This window comes from Elephas maximus, chromosome 7 (assembly GCF_024166365.1).
Source record: "Elephas maximus indicus isolate mEleMax1 chromosome 7, mEleMax1 primary haplotype, whole genome shotgun sequence".
Taxonomy (NCBI): domain Eukaryota; kingdom Metazoa; phylum Chordata; class Mammalia; order Proboscidea; family Elephantidae; genus Elephas; species Elephas maximus.
The window spans coordinates 71,956,370-71,966,979 of NC_064825.1; the positions used below are offsets into that span (position 1 = coordinate 71,956,370).

Sequence of the window (10,610 nt, forward strand, 5' to 3'; positions counted from 1 at the left end):
CTAAATAAGTAGAAAACATCTCATAGTCATAGATTGAAGACTTAATATTGTTAAGGCAACAATACTCCCCAACGGAATCTCCAGATTCAATGCAATCTCTATCCAAATCACCGTGTCCTTTTTTTGCAGAAAGAAACAATGTATCTTAAAATTCATAAAGAAGTGTAAGAGGCCACAAATAGCCAAAATAGTCTTGAAAAAAAAGAGCTAGGTTGGAGGACTCACACTTCACGATTCCGAAACTTACTACAAAGCTACAGTAATCAAAACAGTGTGGTAATGGCATAAGGGCAGACATACAGATCAATAGAACAGAACTATAGTCCAGAAATAATACAAAAATGGGTTTATTTTCAACTATGATGCCAAGGCAATTAAATGGGGAAAGAATAGTCTCTTCAACAAACAACCTAGAATAACTGGATATCCACATGTGTACCTCACATCATATACAAAAATTAACTCAAAGTAGATCAAAGACCTAAATGTAAAAACATAAACCATAAGACTCTTAGAAGAAAACATATAGGTAAATCTTCATTACCTTGGACTTGACACTGGTTTCTTAGATATGAAACCAAAAGTACAAGCAACAAAAGAAAAAAATTGATAAATTGAACATCAAAACTAAAAACTTTTTGTCAAAGAACATTACCAAGAGAGTGAAAAGACAACCAACAGAATGGGATAAAAATATCTGAAAATCACATATCTGTTAAAAGATATATAAAGAAATCTTACAGCTCAACAACAAAAGACAATCGAATTTAAAAATGGGCAAAAGACCTGAATAGACATTTCCCAAAAAAGATACAGAAATGGCCAATACACATAAAAAATGTTCAACATCACTGATCATTAGGATAATGCAAGTAAAAACCAAAATGAGATATCATATAACATTCATTATGATGGTTTTTTTTTTTTTAATGGAAAATAATAAGTGTTGACAAGATGTGAAGAAATTGGAACCCTCATAAATTGCTGGTGGGAATGTAAAATTGTACAGCCACTGTGGGAAACAGTCAGACATAAAAGGCCAAATATTGTATGAATCCATTTACATAAAATATCCAAAATAGGTAAATGCATAAAGACAAAAAGTAGATTAATGGCTGCCAGTGGCTTGCAGAAGGGGGTAATGGGGAGTGACTGCTTAAAAGGTATAAGGCTTATTTTGGGGTGATGAAAACGTTCTGGAACGAGATAGTGGTAATGGTTACACAACACTGTGAACATACTAAATGCCACTGAATTGTACACTTCAAAATGGTTTGAATGGTGAATTTTATGTCATGTAAATTGTATCACAATTAAAAAAAAAAAAGCTTAAAAAATTATACACCTGCAAAGAAGTAGAAATATATGACCCAGGATCAGGAGAAAAATCAATCAATAGAAACAGACCCAGAAATAACAGAGACAATGACATTAGCAGATAAGCCTGTTAAAACAGCTATTAAAATGTCTACCACATGTTTAATAAGACAAAGGAAAATATGTAGAGAAATGGAAGATATTTTCTAAAAGCATAAGGAGAGAAATGGAAGATACTAAAAAAGAAAAAAGTAGAACTTCTAGAGAAGAAAAATATAATATCTGAAATGAAAAATATACTGGGTTGGATTAACAGTAGAGCTTCAAGACATAGCAATAAAAACAATTCAAGTTGAAGCATTCAAAAAAAAAAAAACCAGAGCATCAAGCAGTTTAGCAAACAAGTAATTGGAGCCCTAAAAAAAGACAAGTGAGGAATGTACACACACACACACACACACACACAAACAGGCAAAGTTTTCCAAATGTGAAGGAAACTATAAAGCCAAAGATCCAAGAAGTTCAATAAAGACCAAGCAGAAGAAACAAAGAAAACAACAAAAGGCACCTCATAATCAAACTACTGAAAAACAGTGATAAAATCTTAAAAGCGATCGGGGGAAAAAAATACCTATAGAAGAACAAAGATGAGAGTGATAACAGACTACTCATTAGAAGCTACGCAAGCTGAAAGATCATAAAGCAACACGTTTAAAATACTGAAAACAAAACCAAAAAAAAAAAACTTAGAACTCTAAACGTAACAAAAATACCTTTCTAACATGAAGGCAAATCGAACACTTTTTTAAAATAAACATAAATCATGGAAGAATTCAGCAGCAGCAGGCCTAAATTATAAAATACATATATATATATATGTTAAAGGAAGTTCTTCAGGTAAAAGGAAATAATACCAGATGGAATTCTGGATCTACCAAAGGAATGAATAATGCCAGAAATGGTAATTATACAGGGAAATATGAGAGAAAATTTTCTCATTCTTTAATTTGTTCAAAAATGTGAGCAATGGAGTGAAATATGTGAACAACTGAAGCTCCATACACAAAAAAATGAGCCTCAACTCTTAGATCAAATCATACATAAAAACATCGAAATGAAACATAGGCCTAAATATAATACCTAAAGGTATAAAACTTCTAGAACAAAATGTCTGAGAAGATGTTTCTGACCTTAGGTTTGGTAAACATTGTTCAGATAAAATATATACTACAAAAGAAAAATACTGATAAAGTGAACTTCATCAAAAGTAAAAATTTCTTCTCTTTGAAAGATACTGTTAAGAAAATGAAAAGGTAAGCCCAGTTTTGCATATTTCATTGAAACCTGAACACATAGAGAAAAGTCACTGCAGTAACACCTAAAACTTTCTCCGATACCTTAAATTTTAATATGGATGACCCAAGATAAATTTAGCACTTTTTGACAAATTATAAAGTAAAACACAGAGGTTAAGTGCTATTTTTTTAAATCTCTGTGAATCATAAAAATCCAATGAGCTAAAATCAAAACAAGAAAATACCCATTGTATAGCTGATATTTTGAAAATAAAGTTCATTGTGGAGCCCTGGTGATCCAGTGGTTAAGGCTTGGCTGCTAAGCAAAAAGTTGGCAGTTTGAATTCACCAACCACTCCTTGAAAACCCTATGGGGCAGTTTTACACTGTCCTATAGGGTCACCAGGAGTCAGAATCAACTCGACAGCAACGGGTTTGGTTTTTGGCTACAGGGTCTCCCTCTACGAGTCAGAATCGACTCAACAGCAACAGGTTTGGTTTTGGTTTTATAAAATCTTAAATATGAGAGTCAAATTCTCCAGAACAAAAATGAGATTTATGTAATTTACAAAGGTCAGCCTCATCTGTTGTTGTTGTTAGGTACCATCGAGTCAGTTCTGACTCATAATGATCCTATGTACAACAGAACAAAACACTGCCCAGTCCTTCACCATCCTCACATTCATTGTTATGCTTGAGCCCATTGTTGCAGCCACTGTGTCAATCCATCTCATTGAGGGACTTCCTCTTTTTCACTGACTCTGTATTTTACCAAGCACGATGTCATTCTCTAGGGATTAATCCCTCCTGATAACATTTTTTTTTTTTTTTTTTTGATAACATGTCCGAAGTATGTGAGACGTAGTCTTGCCATTTTTGCTTCTAAGGAGCATTCTGGCTGTACTTCTTCCAGGACAGATTTGTTCATTCTTTTGGCAGTCCATGGTATATTCAATATTCTTTGCCAACACCATAATTCAAAGGCATCAATTTTTCTTCGGTCTTCCATATTCATTGTCCAGCTTTCACACGCATATGAGACAATTGAAAACATCATGGTTGGGGTCAGGTGTACCTTTTTGCTTAAAGAGACATCTTTGTTTTTCAACACTTTAAAGTCTTTTGCAGCAAATTTGCCCAATGCATTGTGTCATTTGATTTCTTGACTGCTGCTTCCATGGGTGTTGATTTTGGATCCAAGTAAAATGAAATCCTTGATAACTTCAGTCTTTTCTCCATTTATCATGATGCTGTTTATTGGTCCAGTTGTGAGGATTTTTGTTTTATGTTAAGGCGTAATCCATACTGAAGGCTGTTGTCTCTGTTCTTCATCAGTAAGTGCTTCAAGTCCTCTTCACTTTCAGCAAGCAAGGTTGTGTCCTCCGCATATCACAGGTTGTTCTTGAGTCTTCCTTCAAACATATAATCCAGTTTATCAAATTATTTGCTCAGCATACAGACTGAATAAGTATGGTGAATGGATATAACCTTAATGCATCCCTATGCATCTGTCAGTTTGTCATACTATGGGGGCTATGTGTTGCTGTGATGCTGGAAGCTATGCGACTGTTATATAATTATTAAACAATAGTGTCAACAAAAGGATTGAAAATTTGGGCTTTAAGCCCAGCAATTTATCATCTTAAATACTATTTTCTTTCTCTTTAACTTTCTAGCTATAAAGGAAGGACACTTGCATCAACAGTGCTTCAAAACAGACGTGTGTAAATGGCTACAAGCTAGTATCGACATCTCCCAGTAGAGACCATGTCTTTAAAGAGACATTGATCTTAGGGCCATCTAACACTGATGCCCTCGACTCCAAACAGAGCCAAGATAAAATTAACAGTAAATAAAATAACAGCAAAGTCATAAAGATAGGATAGATGCGTTTCATTTCTAAACTTTATTATCACTAGGTCCTCTACCAAATCTAAATCCTAACACCATCTCACCTAGGACCTTATCTAAAAGCAGAATAATAAGTTACTTTTGTCAGTATACTAGCGAAGGTCATTGACGCCGAAACATCACCTACATGTTAGAGTATTCAAAGTGTCTCAGGATGATCAACAGGGCAATTTAGGAAGTGGGAGGCCTTACTGGGAGGTGGTACTCAGCCCATTAAAAAGGAGGATTGGTCACAGAAAAGGATTGGTCTTTCCAAAGAAGAGGCAGTAAATATAGTCATCACGATATATTTGATAGCAATCAGCTTTCCTTGAAATGTTACATGTAACTTTAGTGCCATTCTTTACCAATACCATCCAAAAAAATGAATAGGAAGGAGAATAATTGAGCCACAGTGAAACGATGGCAAACAAGATTGCTTAAAACCCTTGGGTGGCAGGTTTCACAAAAGCTATGCCATGTTCATGCTCAGTGTGAAGATCATACCCCTTGTTAGTTACTGGTCTGGGAAAAAAATATATCAGTCCAAAAAAAGACCCCACAATACAGTAACATGAAATTTATCACTTTGCCAAATCAACTTAGGTTTTTTTACTTCCCCTTATTTCTTCTCATCCTATCGTCCTTTGCTTTTTCAACAATTCTTGAATATCAAACTATGTGCCAAACATAGTACTAGCTACACAAAACTACATACTGTCAAGACATAGCCCCTGCCTTCTTGTTGCTTATCTTTTATTCAAAAATAAGTAACTCTGGTAGCTAATTTTATATATATATATATATATATATACACACACACACACACACAGAGAATTTGGTCTAAGCCTTTATAGTAATTCCCCAAAAAATTACCTAAACTGTCCTTATTCTCTGAAAAGACTGAACTGTACCATAAAAGTTAAGGATTTCTAAAAATATAAAGCAATTATAAACATTCTAACTTCTTTTTGCTTTTCTGCTATTTCCTATTAACTATTAGAATTCAAGCTCAGTCTTTCAAGAAGAGGTCAGTCTGAACTGTTCCAATAAATCCTACATGTGATGAAAACAGAAAGGGAGAGGAGAGTAAAGAAAAAAACACCCTTTGTACCTGCCAAAACTCAGCAATTGTGTGATCTCTTAAAAATCAGTTGTTTTGCATGTAGTGATATAATGATGGGGGAAAAGTAATTATAATTAGGTATCTATTTTGATTCCTTTCTCCATAGTATCAGTATTGAATATCATTTGATTTTGGAGAAAGATAAGGTCACTGACTGCTTAAAAGATGTGCAGGATTACTTCTCTAAATGTTTCACACAGAAATATCTAAAAATGGAAAACATCTCAATCTGAATCACATACTAGCCTGCAGGACATTTTGCAAAATTCACAACCAAAAATAAATAAACAAACAAATAGAATCTAACAAACAAATGTGATCTCAGTAACATGAAGATATTTAACAATCTAAAAATGAAAATTTTTTTACCTTATACATTAAAAAGTTGACAATGCTATGAAAACTCATTAAACATTTCAGTGTGTGCATTTATTGAATCTAAATTACCACTAATTAGCTGATCATCTACAAAGATAACTATAATTATTCTCTCTCCTTCACCCCCTTAGATATGACAGGTAATTTAAGCATCTAAGGTTTTTTCTTCAATAAAATATATTATCATCATTATTATTACATAGAAAGTCTTAAACATATAAAAGTTTTTATCTTACCCACCAGAAAGTCAAACCACTTTTAAAAATGGAAACATGATAAACATTTTTTAATAATCAGGAGAGCCTTCACCAAAGTGCCCTTAAACAGGTAAAACTATAAACAAATTCATATTTACCAACAATCCAATGATATGTTTTAGTAATTTTCTATTCAGATGAGTTTTTTACTATAAATTTTTGCTTCTCCATATTTCAATCTTGAGGTCTTGACAGGAAAAGCTTATATAGTATTCCTGAGTTTTGATATTTAATCATTTTTTATGTAAAAAAAATCAAGAACTTATGTTTGATTCAAAATGAGGATTTAATCAAAAGAAATGCATTGATCTAAATTACATTCTGTAGTATCTTCTACCTCTAGCATCTAACAAAAGGTCCTTAAATGAATATATATTCATCATTGGAAACATATAATTTACTAATAGATTCGAATGGCTAGGATGGCTGGGGATATTACTCAGTCATAATTATCAGAAACGCATTACAGTCCTAGTCTAAAAACAAGAAAGAAAACAAGTTAAAAGCATTAATATTACACATACCCAAATCAATGACTGTCCAGCCATCAGTTAAATCTGACTAAAATAAATGGAAATATAGCTGAAAATGATACTAAATGATTAGATTTTCTAATAACATCATATTTTTCATACTAAAATACAATAATTACCTTAGTGCTCCAACTATGTCTTTTGGCTAAAATATTTGAATACACTTAAAGTGTAATTGTGGCATCCTCTTTACAGGCACAGTTCAATATAACCACATAATCATAGGCCAGAGTGACTATAAAAACATTAGTTATTAATCGAGGACAAGCATCTATAACGTTTTCTATGTTGATTAAAATATTTAACTTTTCAGATACTGTCCAGTATCAAATCAAATAGTTTACTTTTAGCAAATAACATTTTATCCTGATCATAAATTCACTTTTATTCAAATTGCTAATATTTACACACTATTGTTCTTGCCCTTTTTTTTAAATTTCCTTTTGCATAAAATAAAAAGTATAGGATGTTAATTCATAAAATACACAATACATACAAATTTTGTTCTCTAGACAATATAACACAATTCCTAAGCCCCAGTTGAGAGTGCCTCAGAGGTCAAGTTAAGTAACACCATATCAGGAATTTCTAATTTTATTCTCCAACTTTTCATAATTCTTACATACTGTAACATGACTGCCACACTTAATTTTCCTTTTTTTAATGTGAGTTAAATGTCTTCCAAGCTTCAGAATCCCAGAATTTCTGATGATTCACAAAATGTAGTCTTTTGATTTAATCCTATTAAATCACCTGGTCACAACTAATAAATACAACTATGGTTTTTCATAAAATTTTGTTTCTCCATCCTAACGTCCCTTAAAAACTAGAAATTTTTACCAAAGATGTAAAAAGTCTCCAGTGTAACTAGAGTTTACGTGTGTGTGTCCTTTGAAGTGTGAAGATGAGCAAAGTAAGGCTAGGAACTTACCCATATGGCATCTGTATTGTTTTTGACAGATTTCTTAAGTCCCTACTTTTCTTCAGTTTGTTCCTGAATATCATTCTTCTCCTTGTCTTGCACCCTAAACTCCCTTCCAGAAAATTTACTCCACATGGAATGTATCTAGCCAAGCAATTCCCACACCCATATTTCTTCTTGACTATACACCACCCCTGGAATATCCTTCCTACCTGGTCCAACTTTTTGACTTTCCTTTCTTTAATAAAGCTTCTTCTCATTTAATTAACATAAAGTGGGCAATCTCCACATGATCCCAGTTTGTCTAAATATAAAACCCCATGACTCTTTCATTCACCATTTTATAGTTTCCCTTTGCTCATATACCTATTGCTCTTATGTACCTATTTCAAATACTCTTATTTCTCACCTGAAAATGTTACCTTTGTAATTAGAAATTATGATACTCTCAATGTTATCATTGTCATTATTATCATCATTGTGATAAACGATAATATCAGTGACATTATCTTTATTATTATTAACACCTACAGGACTATGTATTTCATGCCTTTTCCAAATGACAGTGTTATCATATAAAAAACAAAAAAATTTTTTCATTATTTGGCTACATCATAATGACTTATAAAAGCCAATTTAGTTCTACAGCTAGCTGAGTCTTTAAAGACTTCTGTAAGTTTCAGATGCTGGCTGTGTTCATAAAAAGTCAACACACAATTTCAAAAACTGGCCACAACATCTCAAATAATTTTTCTATATAACACCAACTATCGTAAAACTCTAAATATACTTCTGACTTGACCAGATGTTTTGGCATCATGTAAACAGCCTCTGAAAGAAACTAAAGCAGAAATAAATATCCTAGAAAATCAAGTAATTTTTTTTCATCTCTCCCATGGTCTGCCTTCACAATCAAATCATCCTGGTTTCACCTGGAAAATTTCCTTGCTGGAAATTCTACCTTCTTCTACCGACCAGTGGAAAATTATACTTGCCTAAATGGAAAGGATAATTTACAAAGAATGAAGCTATCCACTTTGAATTACAATTGTTGCTCTGCAACTGAAAATTTAATCAGGTTTCTCTAAGCAGAAACCTAACTTTACTGATTTCTGTTCTTTCTCAGGACTTGTAACATTCTAAAGATGGAGGGCTTCTACTCTAGTAAACTGAGACAGCAAGGTTAAGACCTTGTTTTTATATTATGATTAGACCAGTGCTTTAGTTCAGGGATTGAATGAACGAGTTGTGAAACCTAACCCTCATGAGCCAACTAGTCTGTGTAGCAATACAGTAAGTAGTATACCCTCTTCTGATTTTCCATATGGAGCACCAATTTAAAAAATGAGAAATCTCAGCTAAATAGCAGCTTTTTCTTTCAAAGTAAAAAACAAAGCCCCTCTCACAGTGCTTACATTTGTGATACATCTGTAAAAAGTGATTTTTTAGCATCAAAAAGCATTTTAATTGTAGTAAACTGAACAATGCTGAAATTGTTTGAAGAGGAGATTAAATTTAATGAAATTCACAAACAACCCCTTTTAGAAAGTAACAACAATTTTTTGAACATTAAAGAGGGGCTCATTATATCAAGACAACTCCACTGTAAAAAGCAGTCTGACTTCAATCACTGCATATCTACATGTTAATGAACTTGCTGTATAAAGCAGGCATTGAGTAAGAAAAAGTAATGGGAAGGCTGTCTTTAACGTGTATTTGCTTGAAAAAAAGTCTCCTCTAATCAATAACACACGTTCTCACTAGTACCTTAACAATATCCGAAACTCTTTCAAACAACACAAAAGGAAGATGATACTTAAAGGTTTCTTTAGGACATTACATAGCTTGCACATTCTTGCAGTGTTCACATGCTGTCAGCATCATGGTTCCTAAGACTTCCAAGTTTCAAAAGACAGATACAGCCTAGGACAAAGTCTTTGTCATAATAATTTCATTGCTGCCCCCTGATCAAACATAGACAAATCTGAAACTGAAAAGTGAGAGGCAACCAGTGACCCCTGATTAGAACCACAAGCCTCAGTTTTAATAAAATGGCTTATTCATTGCTCTTTGGTGCCAACAAGGAAGGTGTGTTATAGACTGAAAAGAGCAGTCAATACACCATTTACACCCACACAATGATTTTCATTATTCACAGCTGGAATCTGCAATTTTAGCTACTGAGACACAGGTGTCTTAAAAATAGCTAAATCAAAACATACAAATGCAGCTTTCTAACTTTAAAATAAATAAAATTACTTTATCCCTGTCTCTCAGTTACATGCTACTGACTTTCATGCCTTACTAAGGGTATTGTACTAGTTTTCCATCCGAAACTCTAATTTTTACAATATTTCTTACTATTACTTAGAGTCTAAGGAAAGCTGGTAATATTTACTTTCCCGAGCTCTTTGAATCCCTGCTTTTTCTATGCTACTAGTACACCATACAAATACTTTTTTTTTTTTTGTCATAAAGGTTATCGCAATTAAAGCAAAATTTTGAAATTTGAGTTTATTTTGTTTTGGCCTTTCTTTGCCAAGAAAAAAAATCATTTCAGACTATAGGCATAGTAGCATATTTTGATGTTTAATGTAAGACTGCCCTTAAGAGCAATGGCTCAAGAAAATGCAAACCAAGCCCAGTTTTTATGACTTAGATGCTGGGGGCCAAGGACAGGGTAGAGAAGTTTTCAAAGCCAATCCAGTTATCAATGTTCTGGTGGATTCATATAAAGCAACTGTCAAAGTCAGTTAAAATTGGAAACGAGAATAGTCAGAGACCTACAAGCTCTATAATGTTTTGCTTTACGGTGATCTCTTCAAGCTGTGACACTGACATATTCCAACTCTTACTCTAAGACTAGAGGATTCCCTAGCACTATGCCTGAAA

General features: G+C 33.2%; 1 protein-coding gene across 18 annotated transcripts in view; it reads right to left on the reverse strand.

Annotated features, from left to right (window-relative positions):
• The window catches only part of SOX6 (SRY-box transcription factor 6), a 657,692-nt gene that overhangs the window by 586,008 nt on the left and 61,074 nt on the right, over nucleotides 1-10,610 (reverse strand). The gene's annotated exons all lie outside the window — the stretch shown is intronic.